This window comes from Sipha flava, unplaced genomic scaffold (assembly GCF_003268045.1).
Source record: "Sipha flava isolate LNK unplaced genomic scaffold, YSA_version1 103_pilon_pilon, whole genome shotgun sequence".
Classification (NCBI taxonomy): domain Eukaryota; kingdom Metazoa; phylum Arthropoda; class Insecta; order Hemiptera; family Aphididae; genus Sipha; species Sipha flava.
This window is the reverse complement of record NW_020271717.1, coordinates 597001-611542: the sequence shown is the minus strand read 5'-3', so window position 1 is coordinate 611542 and position 14542 is coordinate 597001.

Below are 14542 nucleotides of genomic sequence, written 5' to 3'. Positions count from 1 at the left end.
GTTATCGCGTACGTGGAATTGTTTAACCCCACTCGTGTTAGCGTTAATGTACGTAATTCGTTATTCTATGAAATAATTAGTCGTGAATTACGATTTCTAAATATGCTGAATATTATATGTATACATATATGTATCGTATTTTGTGGTTTTACTCGTTACTATTTAGAATACCAGAGCAGTTTTCGCAAACGTGCGAGTATGTAATTTATAGCCATCGTACATAACCGGGACCATTTGTCTTCGAAAGGTGTCCGAATTCCAATCACAAGTTAATGGCCAAGGATGTTTTTCAAATTCCTACGCCGACAAAATGCACAAAAAAAAAATGTTCGTTTTTATTTAAAATTTGTAGTTTGTTTAACGTTTTAACAATTTAATGATTCTAATAAATCGATGTGGTACGAAACATAGTAATCCTTCTCAAAATGTACTCGTGTACATATATTATTTTTTTATGAACGGTGATAGAACAATTTATCACGAACAAATTTATAAACAAAACAATTTATATAAATTATCTAGTTAGTATGTAGAAAAGCTGGATGAAGTGCGTATTTTTAGATTCATTCAATGCATTAACTGAAAGTGCCCGTAATTCTATAAAATTACTAGTTGTGTTATGGTAATGCGGGATTTTTTTATGTTAATTAATGTAATTGTCGAATCAATTCGTACCTGGAAACCGATCTCTGTTCGAGAATGGTGAACCCGAAAGCCCTATAATATATCGAAAGGTAGTGAGTTTCATCAAATCAACGCTCATTTCCGTAGAACATTATACTACGCTAATATAACAATGTGTGTATTTAATGTACGTCAATTGAAATGTGTTTTGATCGAACAAAAAATATATTTTGTGTGATTTTATGTGTTAACTCCATATGTTCTTCTGGGTTTAGTTTTTCTACGTAAAAGCAAATATTTAATTTCCAATCGTCGCACACGCAAATTATTTCACGCAGATGAAATTACATAATACAGTTAGGGTACTGTTATCCAGTAAGTCTTGTTCGGAACACAAATGAATAAACGTTATCGTATTCTGTATGTTTTCCAAGGGTTGTTAGTTCAAAAAACCCGATATATGACACTACCGAGTTATTACTTTTTCATATTTATTTCAACGTAATGTGTTTGAATTGAAACATAACCTAACAACAATTAAAATAGAAATTACGATTCTTAATACGTTTTAATGTTGTCGAGACAAATACTTCGATTCTAGCTTAGAACTCAAATGTTTCAGGACCTATGAGAAATTTATTTTAATACATTTATTACGAAATTATAATGCAAAAAGGCTTTTTAGTAACCTACCTACCTCTTCCCGCCCTAATCGTTCCGCATTATTCATACGTATAATTAAACGTATCTGTCAAACCATAATAAAATCAAAATAATAATAAATTGATTTTAACATTTTCGACTAATAAGCTAGTAGTAGGCACACGTCCTAAAAAATTATATTTTTAAAAAGCACATTTCTCTTTTTTTTTTTTTCCGATGAATTTCGCAGTTGTGTGCGTTCGACTAAAAATTTTTTATACGAGTGTAAAGAAATAAAGATCGGCGAAGAAATTACTGTGCGATAAAACATATTCTTTGCTCTACACTATTAAGTTTCTTTCCACGTATGTGGAAAAAGACACGTTAGTAAATGTAGAATTATTATATTGTTTTTGTATTCCAATTAGGCGTAAAAATAAAAGCCCAGTGTTGTCCAACGTTCTTGTTTATAATTCCTAATCCGAATATATATATTATAATTTAATCGGCGTTTACGAGAGAGTATATAGTAATTTTGCGAGCAAAAACCCGTTCAAACAGCGTTTTTTATGTGTTTATATGCTTTTGATGTTCCATTATTAAAATTTGTTTCTACAACTGGCGCAAATGTTCAGCGCACATACAAAGCAACAAAAACACACCAAAGGAAAAATCATTTCCACCATTTCGCTTTATCCATATTTTACACATTATTATATACTTTTTCTTTTAATCTTTTTCTCTCTTTTGTTTTGTATTAACGGCCAAAATCCTAAATGTGATGAAACGAAAACACAAAACGTAATAGTCGATTTTTCTGGTCACCGTATACATCTAATAGTGTTGGAGAAATCGATTTTCGATTATAGATAAAGATATATATGCATATTTTTTTTTAATCTTCCATATCATCTATTTTTCTTTTGACATTTCTAATGGCATCAATCGGTTATTATTATTATTATTGTCATTCTTTTAAATAAGTTATATCCTCGTCCATCCGCAGTTCACGACTACTTTCACGCAAAATGACACATCATTACGATCGGACGCGTCGATAAATAACAGCGTGATGAGAAAATTATCGACGTTTTGGCGACCGATGGTAAATACTCGATAAATACAATCGTGAGTCATTGCAACGTGTTTGCGTGTGCGGACATGTGCTGTTGGCAAAACGGCCGCGATACGGATTAATATTGTATATTGAATTATATTGTTATTATATCACATAAATCATCGCGTGATCCGGACAATTGATTTCTGCAGTGGTTTCCCGGCAAAAATGTGCCGAACACGATTTTTTTTTTTTTTTTTTTGGGGGGGGGTTGTGACCAATACACTGTACTTTTGCGGTTTACGCGATTCTCGCAACGACTTCGTTATATTATTTATACGCATAGTACGATGTGTATGTATACCATTTATTATGTAATACTTTGGCTACGCACGTCTCGGTGGGCCGACCCTCGATAATTCCGTCAGAAGGATTATTTGCACACGACCGTTGTGCGCGGCACCCATTCATCTAGACGTTATTAATGGACACTTTATTCACCATATAATATGGTTATTGTCCGTTTATATCTTCTATCTTCTTCTTTTTTTTTTTCCTATCAAAACCATAATTTTTATACCAGCACACACTGCAGCGGTTACCGACACGGTCACCAGCTTAAACAATGGTTTGTTCGTACACATTGTGCGCAATGATACAAAAAAACACACTGAACTGCTACAGCCATTCAACGGTTTTTCAACGCCTAATAATTTTTTTTTTTTTACTTATATGAATTATGTATGCAGTCTGTAAATATATTTTACAATAGATATGTTTATGGTTTTACAATGGATATATGGTGGCTTTATTGATATGATGAAATAATCACCCACTTACTAACTAAAAGGTTATGTTATTTCCAATCGCAGTTCTAGTTTTGTTTTAACCATCTAGGTAAGCTTCCTAGGATGGATTCTGAGTTTAGAACAAAGATAAGGGGGGGGGGGGGAGTGGTTTGCAAGACGGGCACGAAATAATTTGTATGCAATTTTGGCTGATTCTTGAACGCTATAAAGCTTTTCTGACTGTAAAATGTAATTTGGAACATAAGGTGGAGCAAGTATAATAATTCATAATAATGTCGATTGGACGAATGCTTGGACTGTGTCATTATTAAATTTTTTTTTGCTGCTTCTCGTAGTTGAATTTCGTACAGTCAATTTAGCTTAAATTTTATATAATAGCAATTTTGCGTAATATTAGTTTTGTGCTTAGTTTGTTTTTTGATTATCCACCTAAATAGATAGATAGAGATCTTTTCATCTGGTAAATAATTGAATTTCGCAGATACGGCGTGCATGTTGATAATACATTTGTATGCGTGTTCGAATGAGAACTACGCAAGCGCATGAGATAAACGTACAATTTTCAATAATTCAAACTTCAAAACCCTCAAAGCGGGATAATTTCCATTAGTCGATGTGCAATTTGACTCTTTATGTTATAGCTCTTATCCAATCTTCACGCGTATGCAAATAAATCAAGTTGCAACAATTATTTTAACCGAATAAAATACATAATTAATGAATGTACCGAGAATTAGACCAACGGCCACAAAATGGCGGCCCGCGGACAAGGAAACAAAATTAAACATCGATGATAAAATACCTAAAGTTTTCACTGTTGAAAGCAGATTTTATACTGGTTTCCAAGCATATCATATGTTAAAATTTGAATAGGTAATCGGTTACGGAATGTGCTGATTACATTACTACTGACCAGCGTTGACTTAATTTATGTTGTATGGATATTATATTGTTACTTTCGTGTTAACTTATATTCATATTTTATATATTATTTTAATTTTTTTTTTTTTAATTATAGATAGAAAAGAATATTGAATAATGATAGAATAGAAGTTGAATTTTACAACATATTATTCCCGAGTGGACAGAATTATACTGTTTTATTTTACCGGATCACTCAGGGGCCTTGTTTGTTTATTTGATTTGTCACCAGACAGCAGCTGTTTTATAATGTTTATAATATAAAACGTCATTAAGAGACTTCACATGAATCATTTGCTAAAACATTTTTGTATTATAATATAATGTGTTAAAAACATTTGATTTGTATTTTGATGGCCCCGAAAATTTTCAAAATTCTCAATGTTGCTCTCCAAAAATATTAATTGGTAACTCTTGAATTAAATCCTGCGTGAATGCATATATTATATTCTTCAGACTTTATTTTCGTAAAATTCAACGCAATTATTAACATTTATGAACATACTATTAACTTAACACTAACATGAGAATAAGTCATTACATAATTTCAACTACTTGAATATCATCTCAATTACGTTTTGAGTAATATTCTTATTACAATTAAAGTGTTTAGTAGGATGGAGTTCTAAAGAAAAATCTAAACAGGTTATCCCAGGATGATTCGACAAATGAAATAACTTTCATTCTACTAATTGTAGGTATGAAGGTGAATAAGAATTATAAACTATTTATTAAATAATAACTAACAGTCTTTTATTTAATATAAATAATTAATTTTAATAATAATAAAAATAGTAGACAGACGCGTAGACAGACCGCCGTTGTTTCTCTCGCCAAAGTCGTACCCGAGCTGATCCGTCCGCCGAGCCAACGGCCCACCGCCACCGGCGACGGCCAATCGGTTCGGTCGCGTCCTCACGGACGTCGATAAGGACGCCGTGGTCGTTGTGATAACGACCACGACATAATAATTGAATCAAATGAATCTAAACATAAACAAAACATGTTATTAGTATTGAAGTAGATAAGAAGGTAATTATTCTATTAATATTTAATAAATATTTCATTTAATATTTATAATAATAAAAAATGTTATAGTACACATTTTATATTGGTTTCCTTTGATAATAATCATGTAGAGCAGTGTTTTTCAACCTAGGGGTCGCGAAATATTGTTTGGGGTTCTCAAAAATATTAAACAAGTGGTTATTTAAATAAAAATATATTATTTTAAATATCAATCTGATTATTGCGAATGTACAATAACATATCGAATAAAATAACGAGTGGCATAATCTTTTCTGATGATGAATTATTAACGATAAGTGATTTAGGTTAGTATTTAATACCTACTAATTTAATATCTGGTTATATTTACACTCATGCCGTATACGTGTATTTCAACAATTTTAGTCACAAATTTAATATTTAATATAAAACCTAATATGGAAACTATAAATTCATAAATGAATTTCATTTATGAAATTTCAAAAATGTAAGCACATTAAAACGAGAACATTGCTATTATACAGGAGCATATTGAATAAGTGGGCCGCTCAAATTATGGGTCAACACAACACCAAATAACAAATCCAACCACATCTATATTGCCATACGAAGAATATCAAACAGCATCACACACCAATCTAAATTCAGAAGTAGACGAAGTAACAGGTGATTTCTTCGAAGCATCTGACGAATTTCATCTGGCACATTGTGTATCAGCCGACATCAAACTCAGCCAGGGAATCGCATTGGAATTCCGCCGACGGTATGGACACTTGCAGGAGCTCAAGTTGCAACGACCAAAGAAGACCGATGTAATCTATTACAAAATTGGTACTCGATACATATTACATCTCGTTACAAAAGAAAAACATTGGCAAAAGCCTTCTTATAAAGACATGTATGATACTCTAATAAAACTTCGGCTAGTCTGCCAGGAATTCGAAATTTATAAACTGGCTCTACCTCGCATTGGGTGTGGTCATGACGAGTTGGATTGGACTGAAGTTAGAAAAATGATACAATACGTATTTCACGAGTCCGGCATATCGATTAGAATTTATTCTAAACATGATCTAAGTGAGGCAGATAAATTGCAAATTATTACTGAACACCACTCGGGTATACTAGGTGGACATCGTGGAGTTCAACAGACTATCAAAAGAATCAGGAAGCAGTTTCAATGGGATACGATGAGACGGGACGTAGAAGACTACATAAAAAAATGCGCTTCATGTCAAGTGAATAAAGTTGATAACAGGAGTACGAAGCAACCTATGGTGATTAGTACCACGGCTTCGGAACCTTTTGAAAGAACATTCATAGACGTAGTCGGACCCTTACCACAGACATTTAATGGTAATGTTTACATACTTACCATACAATGTGATTTGACAAAATTCTCTGTAGCTATTCCTATGGCTAATAAAGAAGCTAACACGGTAGCCTACCACTTTGTAACATCTTTTGTGTGTACCCATGGCCTACCACAAAATCTCATCAGTGACCAAGGAACTGAATTCCTTAGTAAGATATTCACTGAGACATGCAAACTTTTAGGCGTTAAACGCACAACTACTTCGCCCTACCATCCGCAAGCAAACGGAGCACTAGAACGGAGCCACCGCACATTGGCGGAGTATTTACGACATTATGTCGACACCGATCAACAAAATTGGGACACATATATCCCGTACGCTATGTTCGTTTACAATTCATCGGTTCACCGTTCCACCGGTAAACAACCCTATGAACTTCTATATGGAAGGACATTACGGGTTCCAACCTCCATCGCTAAACCACTGGAACCACGATACAATTACGAGGACTACCATGCGGAGTTACGGAGTAAATTACAGCAAGCGCACCAAATCGCTCGAGAGAGATTGATCCAAAATAAACACCGTACCAAGGACAAATATGATTCATTTGCCAAACCCATTACAATCCATATAGGTGATAAGGTATTGTTGCAGAATAGGACTAGGCAAGGGAAACTCAGCTCTAAGTGGTTAGGACCGTATCCTGTGATTGGATTAAACGCCAACGAGAACGTTACAATTCTAAAGGGGAAACGGAAGGCCAAGGTTCACACGAACCTCCTTAAACTATTCGGTGAATAATAATATAAAAAAAAAAAAAAATGTAAATAATTGCTTAAGATCACACATGACAAATTGTATATATACACTCACCCTAAATTAGAATAATGGTATTAGCACTAACCTGTACACAGTAACATTTAAAAAAAAAAAAATGGATTTTGCATTTTTAGAGTCCTGGACAAGTTCAGCATCAACGCAACCGAGCAACGTAAAACAGATGGCTATACTATTCGACCGGTACCTACTACTGGAATTATGTATAAACCATTAGGGACCATACACTCCATTGATAGTGAATATAAGATGATTATCTTTCTGAATATGTCAATCTTGGATAAAGGTCATGACGATATTGTAACCGAACATGCTTTATTGGAAGCTTTCTGCCATAAATACGTGCTACAAAATCCCACTACTGTCATTCGTACAACGTGCGAATGGATGACATCGGCTACTACTTCTATATTCCATCAGATTGAACAGGTCAAAGAAGATATTCTGAGCTCCTTAGGGTCAGAACCACAGCCAAACAGAAGAAGGCGAGGCCTTATAAACCTGGTTGGTCGAATCGCAAAAGTATTATTCGGGGTCTGTTCAGACGAGGATGCAAGTTTTTTGTACAAATCTGTCTCTGAGTTAAGCTATACATCAAAGAATACTTTGGATCTGACCGCATCACAAGCACGAATTGTTCGCGCTACCATAGCAGATGTGAATGCCATACTTGCCCCATTACTTCAGTCTAGAAGGGACTCAGATACGTCAATGAGACGGTTATACGATAAAATAGACCGAGCGCAAACAGAAATGTCAGAATTGGAAGTACGGGAAATCTTGGTAGAACGAGTCACGGTAATAAACCTACTTTTAACCCAACAAGCATTTGAAATCCAGCGCTTATTACACATAGTAAACTCTGCCATCCACGGACAAATCCATCCAAATCTTATGACGCATACTCAGTATAAACTACATTTAAAGGAAATCTTATTAAGTCTACCCTCTGGATTAAGTTTACCTTTCTCCTTAGAGAAATTTACGATCGCTAAACTTATACAAATATCTCAGGTCTCAGTTATTTTAGTCGACAACACTCTAATATTTGTCCAAACAATCCCGTTAATAAATTCAAATGAATTTGAAAGTTACAGAACCATCCCCATTCCTGTACATAAACAAAAAGATGTTTACGCAATTTATACATTTGTCGATCCTATCTTGGGTTTGAGTGTTAATCGGGAATATTATGTTATTCTGTCTGAAAAACAAGTAGAAAGTTGCAAACATGTTGATAATGACTTTTATTGTTCTCAATTAATGACAATGTATACCTCGACAAATACCATATGTAGCCTTGAGTTTCTACTGGGCCACATAGAAAAACCCAATGTCTGTAAGATCAAATACGTGGAAATAACGGGATCTATCTTTAATAGGTTAGGCAATGCAAATAATCATTGGATATATGTAGCCAGAAACGAAAGTATCGCGATAAAATGCTCGAAAGAGGAACCAACTAATATTATTTTAAACGGGGTGGGACAGTTAACGCTAAATCCGGGGTGTAAGGCATACACTCAACAAGCAATTCTTATCCCATCGCAAGAGTTCTCAAAGAATATCTCTTTAGCACCTCACATTCCTTTCATTGAAACCCACCCAGTAATAACGAACTTAACTGATAATCAGCAAAAGTCACTCTCTGAGTACAAATTTCCGGAATCCATGAACCCCATGGACCTCAAAGACTTAAGTCAGCATGCTAAATCACTGGAAACTATAGAAAATGAAATAAGTGTTTTAAGAGATAGAAATTTCCCGGGAGGAAAACATAGGTATTATATTTTTGTGGTGATAGGCATGATGACTAGTAGCCTTTTAACTTTAATGATATCATTTTATTGTTATTGTAAGATAAAATCAGCTACTCCAAGATTATACCATCCAGAAATTAGTGACAAAGAATCATCGGTATGAATCACCATTATATGTATATATAAATATCACCATCCACCATGTAACTCGGGTCTAATTTAATTGTATTACATTATTGTATTTGAGGTATACTGCATTCTTATTGTTAACTTGGATAAAAATTATTTTTATATATAATTATTATTACATTATACACTTTTGTATACTGCATTCTTATTGTTAATGTGGGTAAAATTGTTTGATTTAATTTTTTTTTTTTTTTTTTTTTTGTATACTATAAGCATTTATGTTTTATTTTATTTTATATTCTTAAATGTATTTTCATAAGGAGCTTAGTCGCAGAGGACTGCTCCGGTTTAACTCGGGGGGGGATGTTGTACCCTGTACAATTATGTCCACCCTATATATTTTATTTTTGTATAGTCAATCAATTCTTTCACTGGCCTACGTGACTGCGGACATGCGAGCGAGCCTTTGGAATCTGCCGAGTGGACATATTCCAGGACTCGCTCGGGCCGAGGCGCTCACACGGAGAGGGTCACGTAGTCAGTCGGTCTAGACGCGATTACACGGCTCCACGGTTTGCCGTGTTCACAACTCCAGTTAAGCTGGATCTAGTATATTATACATTATTTTATCCATTATTTTATCTATTATTTTTTAATTACAGTACACATTCATTATTTAAGTGTTTTGTTTTGTTTTAATTACAATTAATCCTCTCACTCTCTGCCGTAACGCAGTGTTTAAAGAATAGATCACGGTGCGAATACTTCATGATTATTGCGAATGTACAATAACATATCGAATAAAATAACGAGTGGCATAATCTTTTCTGATGATGAATTATTAACGATAAGTGATTTAGGTTAGTATTTAATACCTACTAATTTAATATCTGGTTATATTTACACTCATGCCGTATACGTGTATTTCAACAATTTTAGTCACAAATTTAATATTTAATATAAAACCTAATATGGAAACTATAAATTCATAAATGAATTTCATTTATGAAATTTCAAAAATGTAAGCACATTAAAACGAGAACATTGCTATTATACAGGAGCATATTGAATAAGTGGGCCGCTCAAATTATGGGTCTGTCATAAATGTTTGGGCCGTTATTTTTTTATATGATAATAAAAAAATATTACAAATATTAGTATAAAATATAATTAAATTGTACAGTTGAAATAGAAATTATTAAACGGTATAATTAGAGTACGGTCGTTTCCAAGGTGTTTCATATAGGCACATTTAATTGATAACAAGTCGGATAAAATTTCAGTACTTTATTATTACGCTTGAAACAATAATTGAGAAAAAAAATAAAAAAAATAATGGTATATAGTATACTGTTCTAAAGTATCGTAATATAGTCGTATATTTATAAATGTTTGCAATTATAATTCCAACTTCTTTGTACCTTCAAACCAAAAATATCCATGTAATTATTGAATAATGAATGAATAGAGCATTATTAAATATAATATAATAATTATATATTGATTATTCATATATAAGGTACCTATGTCAATTACTTGGGGTTATAATGATAATTATCAATTTATAATGATAGCAAGATAATAGCTACAAATGATAACAAAAATCTTCGAATAAATTAAACATCGATCAATCATTATACAATAGGTATGGGTTATGATAATCATGTGATACTCAATAATGTTGTTAACTTTTTCACAACATTTGAAAAATCATAGAAAAATAGAGAATCAACCTTTATTAGATTTTTAAACAACAATATTTTTTTAAAAATTCGGCTTATTAATTTTACTTAAATGGTTATTTTGGATTTTTTTTCAAACTGTAGAATAAAATTTCAAATTTTCAAACTCGAGTGTTGAAAATCAAAAAAATCTTTAAATGCAATTTCATTGTAGTGAAGGACTTAAGTATTTTCTAAAAAAAAAAAAAAATTAAAAATAATAAAAAGAACAATTGTTATTACATTTGTCGAATCATCCTAGGACACTCTTTATACTGCCAATTATTTTTTTTATTGTTTGTTTGTTTTTTTTTTATTTGTTTTAAACTTAAATACGCAAAAATAAATAGGTGCATTGCATGCCAAATTAAAATTACTATCCCTATTCAATTTCAGATAATATGCTCGTATTTCATTACCAATATGAGTTTACAAAATAAATAATTATAATAATTTCAAAACCATCGCATAATCTACCCTCATTCGGCATAGAATATTCAAAATATACTCAGTGTTTGATTTCGCGTACGCAACCGTTCTCCAAAACCATAGTAGAAATTATGATTTCGATTTAAAGCTGAAAGTTCCAATTTCTCATTATAAACTTTAACAACTTTGCTTATTATTCATTCTATACATTATAAATAACACCTAAATTCTTACACCACTGTCGAAATTCATTTGACTGCTTCATGCTTATTTCGTTCCGTGATTATTGCGTCTGCCCACACAACGAGCAGCCGAAATCACTTAGGATTTTTTATAAATACTGAAAAGTATAAAATATTATATTTCACCAACGTGCACATCGCCTTTTCCGAACTACAAGCGGCGGTGGCATCACTGACGGCGCCTTCTTTTCGATTATTTTACGTCGAAGAATTTTCCCTCAGTAAACCAAAGTTTTACTTTTTTTTTTTTTTTTATTCGCAGATTTATTCGTATTCCAATGGTTCACCGAGCAGGAGAACAAAAAAAATAACAAAAATGTATCGCAACTTTTTTCCCAACCCGTAGATACGGCCAGAACGGTCATTTTTCTCCTCTAACTTACAATACGGAAAAGTAAAATATGCACATGTGTGCACGTACACACTCGTACGCGTACGTACTTACTACAAGCACACGGCACATGTTCGTGGAATCCCTATCGGCGGGACACCTATACAATAATAATAATATTTCCCAATAAAGAGTAAACATTATAACGTACATTTTACATTACGTATATATTGTCCGATGCGTATATTTCTCTTCTGTTCGAGTTGGTACGGTATGAGAGATGATCGCCGTCTGGGTCTTAAAACTACAAATAAAATAAATAATATTGTTGTGTTGGGAACACTCTGTTTTGTCGTAAATATGTCAAGTGAAAACTCGTGCACCCTTCGAATATTTTATTCAGCGCTCTGTGTGTACCCGCACGCCGGAGACATTTACATTTTTCCTTCCCACTCTCTCTCACTCGCCCCTTCTCTCTTTCACTCTCTCTCAATCTTTGCTTATCTTCAAAGGCGTCGCGGCGCGTATACACATTAATAATTCATATTTTATTTTTTCGGTGTCATGGATTAAAAAGAATATTTTGATTCGAATGTTTTATTCACTTAAAAGTTTCACTGTAAATGATTAATTAGTTTTAATTATTCCAAAATATGCATGATTTTTTTTTTCAAATTTTATTTATTTTTTTTATTTTATTTTTTCTGTATATTTTTATTTTATGCAATACAGAACGTTGAAAAATTGTTTATTTATAAATACATTAATTAAACAAAGTCGTTTTACGTTCACCGATTAAATACAATTTGGTCGACTAATTTCAGTTGGTGTTTCATATACCTAAACAATTAATCATTATTGAAGGTTAAAATTTTATTAATCGTATTATTTTATATTTGCACAGTTCTGCTTGATTATAAACGTTCGTATCAAAGCCTTTAGACATTTAAAAAGCATAGATTCGCAGGCATTACCGAATTTTCCACTTTAGTAAAAAATTCAAGTTAAACAGTTGTAAACGTGCTTATATTATTATCATTGTTCATGCATTACACTTTGTTGGGCAGATGCAGTGTACATAAAATATTATATTTATTTAAAAATCATTAATTGGGATAAACTATAGTTTTGTGAATTTTAACATAGATTAATTCCATTAGTTTTACTTTACACATTTGTGTATGTTAATGATTAGCACAACTATTCGTAATTATTTTGTATGATTTCACTGTACTATGCACAAAAATAATAAACATGAAGATGGACGTACACCGAGACTCGTAATAAATAAAATTAAAAAATAATTGTAATAATTATTACATCTTGTGCACTGAATACATAATAATTAATCGAACACGGTTGTTTAGATATTTCAACGTACGAAATACGAATTATGCGTTTATTGCTAACTAACATAACAACAAATTACCACGAACAGCATTTCACTGTACGATACAGGGTGTAACAATGCACTAGGTCAGTGGTAGCCAAACTTTTTTTTCCTCGGTCCATAAAAAACAACTTTTTTTTTTATCGCGGGCCATAAAAAAATGCATTCTAAATTTTTTTTACGTAAATGCAAAATATTACAATTATACAAATAAGTGCTGTAATATAGAAGACTTTCGCGGGCCAGATATTAAATGATGGCGGGGCGGAGTTGGCCCGCGGGCCGTAGTTTGGCCACCACTGCACTAGGTGATTCCGCACTTTGAACGATTTTTTTCCGGCCGACTATGCGTAAAACGCAGTAACGCTAACCATCGTCGTCATTATAACCGAGAATGTGGTATTTGTCTTAGCGTGTTTAAATTTAAATGCATGTATAAGATGTACTATGGTATATATTTTTCGAACAACCGTTGTGCAGTATAACGAAAACAACCCCTTCTGTAACTAATCGCGTAATGCACAGCGTAGGGTGCACCGACGCGGACATGGGTCGTAAAAATAAATCACAGATTTGTACGATTTTTCGGTTAATCTTTTTCTTCGGTTTTATTCGTGCTTAAATAGGGTGGATTCCAATTTGCCAGACGCTGATTTCATAGCAGCATTTGAATTTCCATTGTCAAAACCTCTAGATTATGCAAACGAGTCTAGAGTAAGACAACATTAATACAATACGAATCTGAAAAATTAATACAATTTTCGAACTGATTTCCGTAATTTGAACATTAAATGAAACGAAAACACATTTTAAATATCACGAGTTATAAATTAAATACGTCGTAGGTTAGATGATTCGTCAAATAAGTCCGGATTTGCGTTGTACGGATCAATGGAAAACTTCATTAGAAATAATGACGTATTTTAACGAATCGTCTCGTATATTTTTAAAAATATGACCATTTCAAACGTAAAATAACTTACGAATTATAGAGGCTTTATTCTGATTTATATGTTAAATATTGATCATAATGAATACACAGTAAAATCAGGTAATTATACTTTTCATAAAACCAAAAAGAAAACGTGTATGGATCGCATATTAATAATTGTTTATAAGAAAAAATAATTAAAAATCTTAATCTAATCATTTTCTTAGTAAAACTTAAAAAAATATAGTTAATTAAGCAATTGAAATATTTACTACAATGAATGTATAATATATAGGTTAGGGTGGTCCTTATATGGCAGTTTTGAAAAAAATATTTAAATTTCTCAAGGGAAACCCTCTAGATTGGTTTAGTTAGATATAAAAATGAAATAT